This window comes from Aquila chrysaetos, chromosome 1 (genome assembly GCF_900496995.4).
Source record: "Aquila chrysaetos chrysaetos chromosome 1, bAquChr1.4, whole genome shotgun sequence".
NCBI lineage: Eukaryota > Metazoa > Chordata > Aves > Accipitriformes > Accipitridae > Aquila > Aquila chrysaetos.
The window spans coordinates 83,603,365-83,622,995 of NC_044004.1; the positions used below are offsets into that span (position 1 = coordinate 83,603,365).

The window sequence follows — 19,631 nt, forward strand, 5'->3', positions numbered from 1 at the left end:
ATTTTTTCCCCATCATTAATGAGTGTCATTGCTGAGAACAAATTCTCCATCGGAGTCCTTCCCAAGATGTAGCAAAGAAGAGAGACTGTCATTCCCAAACCCTTATCCACAACAATAATCATTCACTCATTCTAATACTTACTCCATCAGCATCTATCAGCTCTTTAAAATGCTGTGTAGTTAGAGCTCATCTGTTCTGTCCTTACCATATTCTAAGTCTAATCCTTGCCTTCTGCAAAGCTTGCAGTACGTCCAGCATCACCAGAGGTGCCTCTTCCTTTTGCTGCCATAATTGACATATTAAGAAATAACTGCGCTCTTTAGGCCTCCTTATCTGTCCTCTGACCATATCTATTAGCTGTGCACAGCACCACATCTCGCTCTACCCACCCAAGGCATGGTATTTTCAGTGTTAAGCAATAATCATCCAATGCCCCACAAACCAACTCCGAACTCTAGTTTTTAGCTTGCCACAGAGCCTCTCATTTACAATTCTACATGTTAGCAGCTAATGCAAAATTAGTCCTTCCTCTAGATCTCTATGCCCACATCAACTCTAGTTCACTTTTTCCCAACCTCTGAGTCTAGCTTTAACAGGGACCACAGAGCAGCAATGAATCAATACCCCAAAACATGTCAGCCATCTGCATCACAGCATGCCCTCATCTTGGTCCTGCGAGTCTTACATCCTTGCAAGAAACACTGCTCCCTTTCTAGTCCTAAAACTTTTGAATGTTGGTGGGTATTTTTTGTACGGTTAAACAAAGCATGTTTACAATCATGTTTCAACTGTTCTCTTGTAAGACTTCAAAATAAGTTGAAACAGTTAATAGAGAGAAAGGGTTTCACCTCAACATTCAGGTCAATTTAATTTTCCCCCCCCATTATTTTAATGCCACTTCAACCAATTAAGTGCAACAAACGAGGAAGCAGTAGCTATTGTGAGAGGTTTTGGCCAGAAACAGACTTCTTACCGTGCCACCGGAGAGATATGCCAAAGGCAGCTTGAAAAGAAAACAAGGACATATTAACAAAAGAATCTTGACAGTAAATCATACAACATAATTAAAAGACTGCACAATGAATAACAGCAGTCCTTCCGTGGCAATTAGTTGGCTTACCTGAAAACAGAAAAGATACAAATTTTGAATACGAGAATAACAGCAGTTTTCTAGTAGGTAGTGATACTGTGTTGCATATAAGAGAGCCAGGACAGTTGGAGAAATGAGGATTTTCTTCTTGCCCCAGAAAATATACAGATTTAACTCATTAAATTTTTGACAATAAATTCCTAAATTTTACAGTCCTCCGAGCTCTGGAATTGTTATTGTGTTTGTGAATGCATCAGTGAAAGGCACTAAAGGAGCTATCTTTCCCACACAGTCAGTGTCCTGTCGCTATTTTTCTAAGTGCAAGGGGAGCAGAAATTGCACTGGGGCCTGTAAGCAAATACTCATCTCAGGCTCAAGTGGGAGAAAAAGAAGAAAGAAGCTTTGTTCAAATAATCCACAAGACATTTCACCACGTTTCTGCTTCAGACTTAACAATTTCAGAAGAATTAACAAACCCTCAGGTGCTCCAGAGCACTACTGACTATATTGAATTAACAGGACTACTGGACTACTGCTGTGAAACTAGAGATGGCTAAAGCTCCCCGAGTCGTTTGCAAATGCTTTGGTGTGGGAGCGAGGGTCACAAAATCAGGGAAAGCGGAGAACTGGCCGACTAGTGAAAAATCCTTCCTTCCTTTCACAGCTTCCAAAAGATACGAAAGTGACGACTGTTTTTCCTGCTGAAAAGAAGCAGGTGTCAAAATTACAAACAGAACAGCAGTTCCAAGAGACTGGTGGGAGGTAATTAATGATTTTAATGAGATGGCTAGATTTGCTATTTTGTGCCTTATTAGAGCCCTAACTGCACACCTCCTCTCACAGTTTCAGTGCATTCATTTTCTTTCTTCCTCTGTCAGCTTCCGTTCCTTTCTTCCCTCCTAAGTCTCAATCTGTAGGACCGAATCTCTGCAATCAAGTGAAAATAGAGTTATTATTAATACTGAAGTCTCTCAAACTTTATTATGATTCAGAGAATTCTGCTAGCACTGAGCTACTCGAATATGCCTTGCGCGATTATCAGGGGAGCGAGACAATGGCCCGCTTCTGTTTGGAAAGATTCAAGATAATAAAAAGTAATTTCACTTATCTCTACGTGACCCATAATCAAAGCAGTTATGTAGAACAACACGGACTATTCATGGAAGGCCACATTACAGGTGGGCGGCGATGTTTAGAAAGCAAAGGGCAGAATATCAATCTGGGTAAACCAGCATAAACCCACTGAACACAACACAACTAAATTACCTTTTCAGAGTGAGGGCTATTATGAAAATCTGGAAAAATGTTATCACTTGCCATTTAGAACAAAAGAGAAATTACACGAAAGCGCACACAGAAGCCACTGATCCAAGCTGATGTTCCAGCTGCCAAGCTCAGTTCAAGCTAGTCTGACAGATGGGAAGCAATCACCTGGCAGGAGCTGACAATGCTAATCAAATGCTAATGACCCAGGTGCAAAGTCTGCTACCTGTAGGACTACCCAATGTCTCACTGTCCTTGCTGTCACCTGCAGCGGAGCTGCTGAAACTTCCCATGTGCAGGACACTGAACCTTCTCGTAAAAAATCACGTTCAATGGGGTATCTTGAATGACAAATCCAGACATTCATAAGAATAGGGGATTTTTGGCCACGTATAAATTCCTCAGACTTCCACAACCCCCAAAGTCCTGATTCAGTTGGGAACACCTCCCCCCCACTTTACGCTAAAAATATGCTTCTTACTTAACATTAGCATACAAAATTAATTTAAGCTAGAGAGGAAATTACAAACCAGAACAAAAGCAAAAAGAAATGGGAGGGAAAAAAAGTTAAACAGAACACCCCAAGAAAACAACAGACCTGAGTTATTTTGCCACAGACTCTTTTCTTAACAGCTCCTTTTATAAGCTGACTCAAATGCTCTGTGTTGAAACACTTCCTTGTTGATAATTACAAAGGAAATTAACCATGTATCATAAGCAACTTCTAATAATTTCTTCTTTTTTAAAAAATTAATTACTTGTTTTTCTGTTGAAGTGTTTCACCCATCCATTTAGGTTTGGGGGGTTTGGTGGGGGCTAATACTGGCAGGCCTAGACCAAACCCGACTGCCAACATCACTTTGGGCAAAATATTTATCTAGTTTTATAAATACTCCCTTTTCATGCTACAAACTCCGTATTGCACAACTTCAATTTCTCTTCTCCTCTTGGTTTTCTTCACGTGAAGTTTACTTTCAGACTTTTACAAGCTTTATTTTTGGCTTTTGCAGCTCTTGCTTATACCTACAATTGAGCACGTGAGATAGCCCACAGCTGGCTGTTGAGGCCTTTGTTACTATTCCCAGCCCCCTTTTCTCTGCGCTCCCATCCTTCGGTGCAGGAGACCCCCGCTTGAGTCCTCTGCAGAAGTGGTTTAGCTCGGGTGGCTGCCGCTAAAGAAAATGGTTTGGCTCCTGCATACCTTCTCACACAGGAGCTCTTGGCAGGAGCTGCACACAGTTCCACTGCTCCAAAGCCAGCAGACGGGAAAAGCAGAGAAGCGGGTTTATCTGCAGGACCAGCCTCTCCCAACAAGAGCACATTCTCAGTAGAACCTCTATCAAGTCATTCATCAGGGAAACACCTACACCAGACAGCCAGATAACAACTGCGACTGTTGCTTCTCTGGAGGCAGCTTGTTTCCCTAGAGCTGGATGTGTTGAGTGGCAATGGCTCTTCTCATTTCCCTGGGATTCTGACCCCGTCAGGAAAGAAGCTTCACCAGGAAAATTAAAAATGAAGAGAAAACTGAGCTGTAAAGCTTCTGAAACACACTTGGAGTGTCAGTCCCTCCTGTGCGTCACTGTAATGCTGCTGCAAATCCAACATCTTCACATACCTACAGACTCACTCACTGATAAAGTAATTGACCAAAGTAGGTCTGACAAAACACAAGTCCATCGCTAACACTGAAAAAATAATCCTAAAGTAACCCTAGCTCTCATGCCCTCAGATCCATGCATGCAACAAAGCTAATTGCAGCCAGACTCTCCTTCAAATAACTCCCAGCTTCACAGTACATACTTCATAAACTGAGGCAGTTCGGACATCCTGAGTACCCGTTAAGCAAGAACGAAACCACAATGTCAGTTTTAAATTTAACACCAACTATAATCCAGTGAAGTGCAGGTGACTGAGTTACGAGACAGTTGCTTGACATGACCAGCATTGATTCTTCTCCCAGAGGGATTACAAAGACATGGAGCAGATTTACTCCATCCTTTGTTCTGAAACAACCTCCCGCCAGCCCAAATCCAGTTTCTTACAGGCACAAACTAAACTAACCTAAGGCAATTGTCCCAATTAGCACCTGAAATTAAGAGTTCCCTGTTATCTTGATTGCTCATCAAAAAACTCATAGCAATCTTGACAACAGTCCAGAGACCTCTATCTTCAAAGGAACCTGATATGACACAGTCGTGGCACCAGCTTTTCTCTTGTTTCTGGTGTTGTGGAAACACAGAGATAAATATCTCAGACCTTGCATTCCTGAACACAGCTGCTAAACACAAGGCTAACTTGAGTTTTTAACAAGATCCTAGTAACCTGTAAAGCTGTGTTAAAACAAGCACAAGCCAATCACTTCATCTAGCACCATTACTCATTTTCCTCCAATAAGTCTTCAGTGGTCTAACGAATAATGGTATTCTTCTGTCCTGCTTCTTTCCAGTGGCTAACCCCAAATCCTCACCAAACCTTAACTGTATCTGTTTTCCCATGACTGGTGCTTGCATCAAGCCCTTTATAGAGGCTGTCAACCATTCCTGCGTTAGCTGTCATCCTTGTAAGGTCTGAAAATAAATGGAGAACTTGGGTTCCTGCTGTCCTAAAACCTCAAACCAATTCTTAGACTCTCTTTCACGATAATTAGCAACCTATACCTCTTAGCACAGCTAATGAGAAGGCAGTTACCCCTGTCTGACCAGGCCTGTAGTCTACTCCCGGAGGCTTTGCAAGATTCATCTCCATCTGACCATAACCCTGATCTCAGCCCTCACCCTTCCTTGCTGTTCAGTGATTGGCACTTGCCTCAAAACCAATGCCCCCCCCCTTGCCAGCAGCCAGGGATACCTGAGGGTGCAGCCAGCAAGGCCTGTCCCATGCAGAAAAGTGGGGCTGGAGGACAGACAGGATATGTTCAGTGAGCGACCTGGGGGTATTGATAGCATATTTCCATACATTCTGTATGGTATGTCTAAATATTTTGATGGTTTTAATATTTTGTACCAGCCGTGGAAACTGGTTTGCTGCTAGGTGACTCTAAAAGTGAGATTTGGTAAATAATTATTAGAAATCTTATACTAACACTGTGATTGAAACAATAGACAAAAGTATAGCCAAGCAATTAACTAGTAGAGGTAGGTACTCGTAAGTTTTGCAGTTCTTTGCTCTTATGACTAGATGTTCCTGTACGCTAGATGAGAACAGTGTTGAAACTGACCACATGTGATTGAAGCTGCGTTAAGCTTCAAGATCAAAGAACAAGGACAAGAATAAAGACTTCAAGGACAGCCAGCAAGAACTTCAAATGGGTCGGTGGTCGGAAAAGCAGCCCTTTGTCTCAAATGGATCCTTCATTGCGCGTGATCGGATGCAGGCAGTACTAAGATAATCAGTTGCAATTATTTTTATGTATATGTATACTAATCTGATTAATATGCAATTAGTTATTCTATATAACCTGTTAGTGCTAAAGCTGTGGCACGCGCGCTAGGTGGAACTATCCCCCGTGCATCCAGCGCTGCAATGAAGAATGCCTGCTTTCTAAAACTCCAAAACGAGCCTTAGAGAATTTCTTCAGCTGGCTTTTCAGTATCAGTATACCTGTCAGCGATGGACATGTCAGGGAGATGCTGGAAGTCCCGAGTCTAACAAAGCAGGAGAAGAGAGGATCTTCTGAACCAGCAAGGCTGTACGCAAGCCATAGGCTCTTGACCTGATTCAAGAAAGTGTCACAGAACATAATTATCACCACTGGGGAAAGAAGTAGTGTGATGCTACCACTAATTTCAGTAAGAGCCTTTATCATCTCATGACTAATGATCCGTGTTGCTGAATTTGGCTTAAACGCCCGCCAAGAAACCAAAAAGAATGAATCACCCTGTGCGACTGGTGCAAAGCAGACTGCACCTCAGGCCAAAAGGGGTCTGCAGAACTGAAGAGGCGGAAAAGCAATTAGCTAAAATTCCTACATGGCCCCAGTAGGTAAAGCTCCATGATAGATAGGTACAGATGTATGGAACGCTGTTAAAGTAGACACATGCTGAGTGTACACGAAGAGGAAGTGTATGCCTGCTGTTAGGCAAACAAGAACTATTGATGAAAGTAAGTGAGAACAATGTAAGAACAAAGTAAGAACAATGACTGCTTCTTAACGTGGTGGACAGATAAATAGTGTAACGTTACTTAAATTTAATTCCTAAAGTTTCATCTCATGTAAAATACACACAGAACTTCTAAAGTCATTTCGCTCTTGAAAGTTTTCCACCCAGAGGCATCCTCTGCGCTGATGCGATACAGTCAAGCAAGCTGTAATGCAAATTCTGTTGTACTGAATCCTTCATGATAAATGAGCAGCCCCTACTAACCCAAAATTAACTTTGTCATATGACTCTTAATTTCTACCATTTTTCAGAAGACACCTGTAGGACCAAATTGGAGTTTTAAAAATGTCATCTTCATATTGAGTTAATCCCAAGCAGAAAGGAAAATAGAATCGTATCCAGTAAAAGCTTCCCTCTAAGTTAACCCATACCATCGTTCGAACTAGATGCCATTTCAGCACAGATGGTTGGGGCAGGGAGGGCGTTGGGTTTTGCTGATCAAGCACCAAACTATTTAACATAGCTGTACTGACTTAAGTGATTTTTCCTGTTCTGAAAGGGAGGCGAAAAAGAAAAATAAAATTAAGTACACTGTGGCAGTCAAAGGATCCCGGTTTTCACGCTTTCATTCTGATTTCTCACCACAGGGTTTTTTCCATAAAAAATTAGAGATGACTGCCAAATAAAACATAAAAGTGCCCTATTTCAACACTTTTATTCCTACCTCTTTCAGACATAAAAAGTATGCTAAATTTTATTATTGTATTTTTAGCCTAATTTTAACAGAACCATTTTCATTATATACCCCACCTTGTTTGTTATTCAGTCCTTTGCTGTTTTACTTTGGCCAAAGTAACAGATACCTAGTACGCCGGACCAAAAGAAATGCTTAATGAGAACTGAACCCGAAGCAAACAGAAAAAAGAGCATCCGCCAGGTGCAGGGCTCGGGTAGCATGCTGCAACAATCTAAGGTGTCAGAAACATGGGAAGACAAAATCAGCAAGCAAAACGTGAGCCAAAAATTCTCCCTCTGATAAGAGACAACAAAAACTGTCTTCAAATACTTTCAAGTCCTTTAAAACACCCATCTTTGAATTCTGTCTGGTTGGTCACAGAGCTGTGCTACGAGAATCACAGCTGAACTATTTTCTCCTCCTTCTGCAGAGATTGTTCAGTCGGGGAGTTTTCAAATTGTATGGCAGTAAGGGAACAAAAGCCTTTTCTCAGTGCAACTGATGATGACGCATCTCCTTACAACCAACTCAATTTAATAAACATCCCAGACTTTTATGTTTGAACTTCTTCTGTCCGAACTATTCAAGACCACAAGGCTGAGAAAAAAAGTACAAAAAACCCCCTGTGAGAGAATCCACCAACATAGATTGTAGGGAGAAATCATGAAAAGAAATACCTCAAAAACATGACAAAAAAAAGTTTCAAGACATTTCAGAAAACAGAAATTTGTTCGTACCTTGCCAGTCGACACCCATTCTGTTATGTCAAATACATCTGACCTGTACAGATAAGGCAAATGCTCAACTTCCTCTAGTGTAAATACTGTATAACCACATGGATGCTTTTAAAATGCACCAAAATCACTTTTAAAATGCAAAATTAAAATGACCTTTCATGTTAGAAAATGAGTGTTTATGATTAGCCTTTCAGAAATTTTGGACAAATATAATAACATCCCTTCCATACGACAGCCAGAGGCTATACATGTCTTTCCAGCCCAGGTGATGACAGGAAGCATAACTAAAGGAAATGCCTGTAAACATGGTCAGTTAATTGCACTTATTTCCTAAAGACTTCTCTTCAGCTGGATTCTCTTTGCACTTTTCCCCTCTTTGAATTGATTCATCACCGGATTGTGATCAAATGCTCTATTATACTGAGGCAGTTCTTTGATTCTGTCATAAGAGAGTGGTACTAAGGCCCACGAACAAAGGAGAAAATGATTAATCAAAACACAGACAGCGATCATGCCCCAGATACATTTAACACTGCATGTTTTCAAAGTTCACATAACTAATGAAACTGGACAAGTAGTACATTCTTGCTTTCTTCTTATACCAACGCAGAGCAACCTGGGAAAAAGCAATACCTATTCATTAACATTCTCCAACTCTCCCCTCATACCTCACCTAATATTATGCACAATGCACTAAGGCACTGTATCTACCTTACTGTCACTTTTTTGGCTCACCCTCTGCTTCCCATCTTGTGCTTGTTGCAGCTAATAAAACACAGGCCTGAGATTTTTAGTAGAGACCCTGGGCAGCTACCACACCCTTCTTTTAAAGACAGAAAAGAAGAAAAAAAACCCCACACCCCCCCTCTCCAGCACCAGTTAAAGAGCACAGAAAGGAAGATGGAAGCTGTAAACACACTGGCTTATGGACACCTTTAATTCTGTCAATGGTTACAGAGTTCAGCGAGGACCTGAAGCAGAACAGGATTATTTGAGTGCCTTACTGGTTCAGAATTAAGCCTTAAACGTAATACCATTTAAAAAACAGCAGCAAAAGTAACAACTGTGGGAAGAGGCAGCAGCTGGCAAGCAGAACATTCTCATCCTTACATGCTCCTCCTCCATCCTTGACGAGTGGTCTGAGTTCTAGCCTTCATAAAGTGCTAAAGAGAGAGGCGAGCGAGTCCTTAGGTAACCCTTCTGACAACTGGTGCTTTTGTTCAGTACTGAAAGCTGCTGCAGCACAGTCTCTCTCCACACACCCATACCACTCCATAGCAAAACATTGTTTAGTCACCCTTTAATTTCCATATATTTATAAAACCATAACCATTTCTTTCAATCTCTTGCTTCTTCTGAAGTGTTTCAATTACAGGCTCATTTGTCAAGCTGTTGGCTATTAAAATGAAACAGCCCTCCTATTTTGTCTCTCACTGTGGGCCTTGATCTGGTATATTACCAGTTACTTTAAAACGCCTCATCCTGCACCTAAATGCCTTCCCCCTTTTGACAAACTAGACAAACACTAGCTCCTACCAATCTTATTAAATGGGATTAAGGTTACAGTAAATAGCCTGTCATGTAAAGGATATCTTATGCAGATCCCCTGTGCAGAAACACTTGTTCTCCAGCAAGTAGGAAGGGTTGTGTTTTAATTACATATTTGACCAAAAAAACCTAAACTGAAAACCACATGGATACAAGGGAATAGTTTAAAGCAATTGACATAGTAGGGAAGTAAATAGTTTTATTACATTCAAAAGTCACACACAATGAACATTGCCATTAACTTTATTAAGCTGCAGCGCAAAGATGTTCACAGTAGGCAGTTGCAAGAGTTGAACACAGGACTATAGAAATAGCATCTGGGGCTTGGAAGAGTAAAATCTTACCAGGTTATGGCAGCAGGGACAAGGTTTGGGAACAAGGCCTTGCTGACTGGAAAGTATTTATGGATCAGAGCTAACAAAGTGTGCAACAAGAATCCTGCTCAGCAAGCATGTGATTTCAGACAAGTAAGTTATCCACAGCAGGAGTAGGATTTTCCACCTCTTCATCCAATACCATTGAGGTCTGAAGCTTAAGTTAACCACCAAGGTCCTGTATCACCACGACCCCCTGCCCCAGTCCATCAATAAAGACTATCTACTCAACCTTTAACCAAATCTAACCCAAGAGCCAGCCAGGCTGAACCCTGAAGGACAAGCCATCAGCAGCAACAAGGAGCAGACAGTACTGGACCAGACCTCTGGAAAACAAACACCAAAAAGCAACCACTCTGCTTGGCATAAGCATACTTGCACCCTAGTCATGGATATTCTCTTCATTTTCCTTCTTTCACCACAACTATTCTGGCAAGGGAACTTTTAAACAAGTCTATACAATGGGAAAATATTTCCTGGAACAGATCCTCCAATTAAATTTGAGCTACAGAAAATATTTAAAAAACCTTAAGCAAGGACCTAGAAAATGCAAGCCTGACATATGATTATTTGGAGTCACAAGCAACTGAGGTTAAGATTGTAAACAAAAGGGCAGTAAACAACTTCAGCTGCTTATCATTCTGACCACTACAGCAAGTGGAGGTTTCCTGTAATTTCACATCTAGCCTGTCTCTTTCAAGCTAAACAACAGGTGAACAAACAAACAGGTAGTCCAAGATGAGTTTTCTTTGTACTTCAAGTAGCACAGACCCACCAGGAGGAATTGGAATCAAAGCGTAGATCTAAAAAACTGTCTTCCTGCCTGCTGTTCTCTCCACATATTCTTCTTCAGGTAGTACATATGTGCCATTCACCAGAGGCAGGAAAAAAGCCTTTCAATTCATCACAAAAATGTATCTTAGAAGACAAGGATGGCAGGGTCTAGCAGCACTTGTTCTTTGTGTTTCTGTTTACATGCGTTCTACTTCTGCTTTATTTCACAGGTTTTCTGCCAAGCTCATTTCTATGTTCTTTTTTTTATCCTGAAAAACTTAATAGCAAAGTTGAGTTTCTGTTAACTGTAACCACCATCTAGAGAAAGAGAAATGATGCTAAACCATTAAATCTTTAACACAAATTATGCCTGACCTGTGGAAAGAATACCTACAGCATAAATAGGCGTTACTTCCATGAGACTTGCAATTTGCAACAGGACATCCATGTTTGACATGTTAAAAACTACATCTGCTAACATTTTAAACATAACTCATGTAAGCAAGGTTGCTTCTCTTATGTTTAGGGAAGAGACATTAGCTCCTTGACAATTCATTCAGAAAGAGCAGAATGACCCCATTGCACAGCTAAGTTGACTGTTCATCCACACAGGTTCTGGAGAAGAGTATGAAGGGCAAGTGCTTCAGTCATTACAGCAACACAGCAGTCCCATCACCCCTGAGGAGCAGACTGGAAGAGCAAAGACATGATCTGTAAAATCACCCTGCACAAGGCTGTGCGCCTTACCAAGTTGTTAACTAGAAGTGGTCACTAGTGTAAACTTGAAATTCAGGCTTACATTAGAGGATGGACTCTGATTCAGGATATAAGTACTATGACTAAAGCAAAATAGAATAATTTTAACTAGATACAAGTAGAGAAAAAAGGCAATAGTCAGTCCCATATATTCTAGTAGGGTTGCCTACATTTTGGCATGACAATTATTTAAAAGATCAAGAACTTAGGGTTCTCTAATATATTTGAGGTCATTGGTTAATACCAAATTATTCCTCTGAGGACAAAGCCTATTTACTTTCCTCAGAAAGTCAAATTCAGATTCAGTTATTAAACTAGACTACAATTGCACAAGCAAATCCTTCTGAGTACAGTTCATGAACACAGGTAACAACCTCACATTTATACCATGTGGCTAAATCAAGTGTTAAAACATACAATCATGCAGGATTTATTGGTAGCTGTTAAAAACATAGATATTCTGCACATAAAGCCCCAGAGCCATCATTAATTTATATATGTGGAAGACACGAGACATGCTTAGTTATATGCATGCACTGGATGCAATACTTACTTGAAATTTAAGAAGCAGAGAGGAAAAGAAACCTTTTCAGCACCAGTTAGTAATGGCGATATTTTAGTAGATCCAAAACCAGGCAGAGTCAGAGGATATGCTGAAAGCATACGTAAGCTAGCAACTGTGCTCCCTCAAAACACAGAGAGTTACATACCCACCCATTTCACTGGTGTCTACAGTGGCTGAAAGAGGACCAAGCATGTAAGCAACCCAAAGCTTAAACTCTACGGAAGTTTCCTCCCTGTACCCAATTTTTGAACCCATCCCTTCCTCCTCCAAACACCCAGTACAAACACACAGGAACTGGCACTGCCTCTGTCACAAGCTGACCCGGTCCAGGAGTCATACTCATTTGGTGCCAAGAGGAAGAGTTGAAATAGCAGGCATAGCATCACAGCAGAAGGTTTGTGTAGCTCCAAGCCTTCAGCCAGCTTGACTCAGCCAGTAAGCACAGGCAGTAAGACTGAGTTAGCCTACTCATGTTCTGTTTGCATAGCTGTAGAACTCATGCTAGGCCTTGTGCTACAGAAGTGACTGTACCTCCTGGGGTGGCCAACAAGTTCACCAGTTAGCTTAGCAAATAGTTGCTACTGTTGTCCTTGTCCTATCATCTTGGCTTCTTCCGATGGCTCTCGGTGTCAGGAAAAAAGCTTCATTCTTCACATGAATGCCCACAACATTTAATCTCAGCCCAACATAACTGTAGTTGCATCTGTTGTGTTGCTGTGTATCAGACAGTGTCATTCAGCAAATACTAATGCTGAAGACTTCACTGCACTGGTGCCTCACAAAGGATGAATTAAAGCATCTAGGGCAGCTGAGGCAACAACTCCCCACCCCACAAGCCTTGGCTCCACTGAACTAAGTTAGCTTTTTCATGAGAACTGTTTCACCTTTTTCTCCTTATACTTGGAGTTTTCCATTGCAACAATTGCCATGCTCCTTTTGCCAAGTAGAACCTTACAAACTGCCCCAAGCCTTAGCATCCAATTTTTTCTTTTCTATGGAAGTTGGACAACTTCACTATCCTTTCAGAAAGAATAATATTTTAACTTGAGCACTACAGCCTGTTGTGCAAGCTCAGCATACCATATAATGAAAAGAATTACTAAATTGTCTTTCTGAAGCCATAACATCCCTGGCATTGCTTTTCCATCAAATATTGTTACCTATGCAACTAAGGCCCTTGCAGTGCTTTACAAGTGTCAGCCAAGAAGCAAAAAAAAAAATCCTGTCATTGAGGGCTGTCTGTGCAACATGAAGCAGATTACAAACCTGTCACTGTAAACTCTACACTTCTGAACACAGGTCAAACAGCATGAGACTCGTTGCTCAAGACAACAACATCAGGCAGAGCAGCAGTATCACTTAAGCACAGCCATGGACAACTCAGTTGAAGACTCTGCCTTGTGGAGGTTACAGAGCTGAGAAATGGCATGTCACAGAAGACATAAACGCTGCATGCACCAGTGAGCTGTCATTGCAGGAAGAAACACTAGTTTTAAGAACACCACAAGTCATCTGTAAGGCATCACTGGAATTGCATCTACAGTACAAGTTGTGAGAAGCAGTTAAAATTATGACCTTATAAGTAAACTAAGGGTGCCTATTCATCCAACAGCAGCTCAAATAAGGGTACCGAGTAAACACATCCCCAAAACTACATTAAAAGAAAAGCTAACACATTTAGAACTTCATTTTTAAATTTTTTTTAAAGCAAAACCAAAAAAAGCTTTTCAAATACATTGGAAAAGTTCGTGCCATTTTATTTTCACAGAATTCTGGGACTTGTTTCCAGCCTCCTGATGTTCATTTCTGTTTTCAACTTGCACATCATTGCTAGCATTAAAGCTAGCTCTGCAAAGTAGAAGTAGGTTGCCTGCAACTTCATTTCATCAGTTCTTATGAAAATTAATATAGCATACAACTCAATGTATGCATTTTTAAGTTCAAGTTCAATGCCTGTAGATGAAAAACTAGATACAGTAATACCAAAAGCTAAACTCCAAGAGGGGACCAAAGCCAGTACACTGCTTGACACTATATGCCAAATACCTAATGGATAACGAACAAGCACTTATGCTTATCCAAACAGAAGATGAAATAATCCTATAAATACTAAGCCCCCCTCAGTGTAAACATTAACCTTTGAGGGAACAGCCTTGTACCAGCAACTGACACAGCATGACTGTGACTAGAAAGATGCACACAGCCATTGGCTTCTTCAGGGCTGTGTTTGTGGCAGTCACCAGGATTACCCAGCAACATTAGTGAGCCTGGGAAGGCCCGGGAGCCCACACAAGCTACCTGCAGTGCAGGGTACCATCTTACCCTCTAATTGAGACAAATCCTGGGGGCACTAACTACATAGCTATACAGAAGTTAAATTCCACCCCTTCCTCTGCTGTTAAGCTTACCCTTCAACCACTCCTGGATTCTGATGTCATTGACTTAAATTGGGAGACAGGTTATCCCAAGCTTTCACTCTTCAATCTTTTGCCAGAAAAAGATGAAGTAGGCAGCATCTTCTCTCTGTGCACTTTGGGCTATCTGCATACATTTAACTCAGTGCCTTGCTCCTCAGTTATCTTCCAGCCCACAACATGCAAAAAAACATAGTAAAATGGGATATATTAAGTTTTTTTCTGGTTCTCTTAAAAACTCCTGAAGTTGTTTTGCCCAACTTCCAAATGTTCATTTCCTTGACTACTTGGAGTTGTTTATAGCCCGAGGGTTTCCAGTGTCACCTTATGCCCCTACCTTATCAGCCCCATACTCCATACCACTTGACATATTTGTCTTTCAAGGCCCCTGCTATCTCATCAGACTTGTACACTACAGCATTGACAAGTCCCAAAAACATCTCCCTCTAAACAGTAGCAACACACTTGACTGCAACCTAGAAAAAAAGTTTGTTACACTTAGGCTATAGAACAGTAAAACCAAAGTCCATCAGCTTAGGCAATCGCACCTGGTCATTAGAAAATGCTACAGTTTGTTTTGCTTGTTACAGTTGACCCAAAACCAGCTCCACAGACCAAAACAAGTTAGAAAGAAGATGCAATACATGTCAGTCCTGAAGCCTTGCAAAGTCTGTGCTGGGTCAGTGGCCTCTTACTAGCCATGCCACCGGGCTATCTTTCTTAGCACTAAATCAAGCAAGCACCCTACAAGGCTGTTGGGATCTACAGCACTGAAATTCTCCCTGCTACCTCTGTCTTCTAGCTCTTTCCAGCTGCCTACACACCCACCTCCCATTTCATTTAAAAAAAAAAAAAAAGGTAGTTTTACCTGGATCCTCCTGGTTCTGTGCAGCTCCCATACTTCAGCAAGTTAAGCAAATGGAGAAGTGATGTCTGTACCAAGAGCAGGTGACAGATACAATAGCTGGGCTCACACAAATGCTGAGACATCTTAGGGCTATATTCTTCTGTTTGCAGTGCAAGAAACATTGAAGCAGGCATACTTCTCCACTAAAAGGAAACAAAAAGTGACAAAAAAAGTAAGAGGTAAGAAGAAACACCAGAAGTATGAAGGAGTCTTGATCCTAGATAGTACTACTACAGGACATGAAGTAAAAGAAAAGTTTCCAGTGATAGATTCCTTTTCTCCTGCAAGGTGTAGGCCACAAGGGAGCTGCAGACCTGGTACAACATCCCAGGGCCTGACTGCATTCTCTGAGCTGATCAGCAAGCTCCTGGATTAAGCACCACCTGCTCTGACACAATGGCCAGTGAACAAAGACCCAGAAATGGAGGCTAACTCCCAAACTGAAGCTAAGGGGCACAGCTCAAAGGTACCTGGGCCAATTACATGCACACTGGGACACGACAGCACCAAAACCTGCAGTCTCCAGCTGCTGCGTAGATCTGTGGCCAGATAACACCCAAATCTGCATGCATCACAACAAGCCTTTGTTTTGGTCCAGGCACTCATTTCCAATCATGACCAAACACCCAAATGTTTTTAGCCCGCTACTCCACTCTGCCCTGAACCATTGTGAATTAGAGACATATTGCCACCTATGGATTAAATAACCATAAACCCATAATGCCAATACCATATTTGTCTGCCCACCAAGTCCTACACCAAGATAATCCCAAACAGAAGGAGCATTTCACCCACTCTCCAAACACTGAGATCTCCTCACTTCAGCATCCAGTTCAGTTAACATGAACTTAGTCCTGGACCATCAAACAAGAGATTGACAAGGAACACCTAAAAATCATCCCTGCCTCAAAGGTGTCCAGGCCTGAAAGAAAGCCCTTCCCACCATGCTCTTCACATTTCCCCTCCCTGTCACTTAGCTCTGCTTCTGGTTTTAAAAGGGTTTACCTCAAACTGCATTTCATTTCTATTCAGTGCAGACATTTGGTGGTCAAGCTGGTGATGGCAACTGAACAACTGTAGTGCTGTCCTCACACAAAAAGTGACCAGTAGAATTGCATTCACCACCCACTTGAGAAACAGCTAGTGCAGTTTATCAGCTCATCTCAGCAGGGATGCAAAGTCTTTTCCCATTACAATGGCAACTAGTGGTAGGAAAAAAAAAGTGTAGGCAGTAATGATGTGTTAACTAATCTTTCTCCCTGTACCTCATTTCTTCTTCCCCAAGCTTCACAGACTTGCCAGTCCTGTGTCTTAAGTAGAGTAAGTGTTGAGTGGATGGTATACCCAGACTAAGTTACTCCTGTAAATGCATATCAAACCCAGGAGAACACAGGCTGGGATTTTATCTGCATACCAAACAGCACATCCCCAAGCAACATTAGCTTCATAAATGCTCTGTATTGCTATTAACAGTCTCAGACAATCCTGCATGCTAAAGCAAAGTGATTTTTTCCTCCTCTCTCTAAGAATAAGGAGCTGACAGCAAGTACCTTTTCCAGGTGACCTGGCCCTCATGAGCAGCTGCAGTCCCTGAAAATGATAACACATAATGTCTTATTCTACTACTATAAGCTACTGCAAGCCCTGTGCTACTAGGATTTAAAACCACATTTAGGTCAGCAAAAAAGTCTCTAGCTGGTACAATTAACTGAATTAACTGGTAGAGCCTGAAATATATTTCCAAGTGCACAAAAAACTAAAGGAAAAAGTGCTAAGCACACTGAACTTAAAGGTACTTCAAGCACAGGTTACCCAAACTACAGGGAAATGGCCTTCAGTCTGGCTTGTCACTACTACCCACCCCCAACACTTGCTCTCCAGCACAGCAATCACTTCTGGCTAAGTCAGAAATAAGTGAAATGGTATCAGAGCCTATCTGGGAACCCCTAGTCCCCCTTTCAGTGATCAAAGACACTTTTGGTGCCTGCAGCATTCACCTGAAATCATGTCACTCAGTAGAGACCTCACAAGTCTCTCTAGTTAATGACTAGCTGCGTACAGGAGAGCACAGAAAGCTCCAACATACAGACATTACATTGGCATTAGCCTTAGTACTTACAGACATAATTGAGAGAATGCAGATAGCAGGAAAATACACAAAATTATACCATGTATCTTGCTAAGTGATTTTCAAGTGGTACATAAACACTATTTCATTGTAATCTTGAGAGCTTCAATGAAAAAAACTATTAATCTACCAAGATGCCGATTTTATTACACTCCTGTCACAGAACTACTCTCAAGCATGTTTCCTGTGCTAAGCTTAAACATTTTTATATTTCAGAAGCTACACATTCCTAAAGCAGCCACTTAGGAAAATGACACTTAGTACATACGGTGGTCTGCTAGTCCCCAATTTGTACTTTCAACACATGTAAAAACATTTTAAATCAGAAAGAGATTACTCAATGACAGAATAGCATTGGATCACGAACACAGAGAGACTCCAGAAAAAACTCACAATAGACTATCCATTACCATCACTCTACCATCTTTAGCATACTCACATTTTTCTTAAGCTACTGACTTCAATATCAATGACTTCCATTAGAAAAAAGCTCTTCTTTTGACTGCTGTTACTAGAAGCAAATCACCAAGTTGATTTTTACCACCTGCAAATAGTTAAGACTTACAAAGGACACCTGCTTTAACAGAAAAAAAACCATCATTATGATGATCAGACATACTTATCTGCAAGTGTTTCAGTTTTTTAATTTCCATCCCTAAAAACAAGTCTAAAATCTCAAAAATTCACATACTCCATAAGCATATATGCAAGACCAATGATAGCTCCTTGAAATGAACCAGATATTAACTCTGTTCCAAACACAAAATCAAACAAGATGCACATTCCTAACTTCAGATAAATTTGAGTGTATTTCACATGAGGAGAAGCTATCAATTTGTTTTAGATCATTTTGTGATAAACTGAAAGTGTTATATGGGCAGGCCTAGGAAATGAACCTCTCTCCTTACCCTTGGAAGCATAACACCATGTACCTCGCAATTCTACCTGCACCAAGTCATGATTCTCTCCACACCACAGGGATCATCAGCTTTCCTGAAAATCTGGTTCCCCATACTGCACAGCACTCATACCCCAAATACACAGTGAAACACAACAGCAAAGTACAAAAGAGAGAAATAAAACAAAAAAATCGTACAGATGGCTTAGATCCAAAGGCCAAATAAGCCACTGATAGCTATGCACAAAACAAGTCTTACCTGACAAAAAAGGAGAAGTAGCCCTTGGCCTTCCTGGTTTATTTTTCAGCTACACTGCTTAGCAAGTAGATGACGTACTCACGCTCTCAGCCACAACAGTTTGAGAAGCACCACACAAGACAAATATCCTACAGACCAGTTGAACAAGTGTTTAAGTAGTCCACTGGGAAACAGAGAGGAAGCTCTGCCTCAGTACTGCACAGCTGTTCTGAAATGCCTCCAAGTGGTTTGACTACAGCTTTTTCAATCTGCACATCTCCACTTCTCTGAGGCAGCACTAAAAACACATCAGGTGAACACTCTGAATACTTAGAGTCACTGTCAGACCAAGGCCTAGCTTTTTTTGCAGCATAGATGGTTATGTTTCAAGACTTCAATTCCCACTTCTTTAGTTATAACATCACTTAAGATTAACCTAATAAGAATAATCTGACAAAACTTAATATTGACCCAAAAGTTACAGTGCATTATCTCTGTGTACTACCTCAATCAGTTCAGCTAGTCTTTGTGCCAAAAAAACTGTATTGTGTCCAAGAACTAACTCTTAATTAGTGTTACCTGAATTATCCAGGCATTAAATAAATGCTCAAAACACTACTTGCAATCTTAAGTGAGTCGTCCGAGGCAGATCTGGTCAAGGATAAGAAGCTCTGATATGAGCTTTGTACCACACATTGATGAAACCAATAATTCTAACCCCACACTCTTCTGCATCAGCATCTGGTCCTACACTATTGAATTCAAATAGTGAGTTTAACCATCAACCTCAGAAAGCAAGGAACAAGCTCTGCATAACATGTGATATAGAGAGACTTCAACATACCTCAAGCAAGAGAACACCAGCTGCAATTGTTGCACCCAATACCTTTGTAATACTGCATGTCACTGTGAACCTGTGTTTACATGTACTTATTGAAGAGATTCCTAGCTTAGAGGACTAGAGAGGCATAACTACATCTTACAGTCATTCCCAACCAGCAAAATCAAACAAGGTTTGGACAGCCATTTAAGACATACATTAACTGGAACTCCTGGGTCAACAGCTAGGACAACTGGGTAAAGGTACCAGGTGAGGCTG

General features: G+C 41.1%; 1 long non-coding RNA gene across 1 annotated transcript; it reads right to left on the minus strand.

Annotated features, from left to right (window-relative positions):
• Positions 1–9,717: 9,717 nt before the first annotated feature.
• On the minus strand, positions 9,718–18,425 carry LOC115342847. The gene is made up of 3 exons (XR_003923929.1): positions 18,305–18,425; positions 16,819–16,858; positions 9,718–11,316 (listed from the first exon to the last, which is right to left on the minus strand). It is a non-coding gene; the product is annotated as an uncharacterized LOC115342847 (long non-coding RNA).
• Between the last annotated feature and the right edge of the window lie 1,206 nt (positions 18,426–19,631).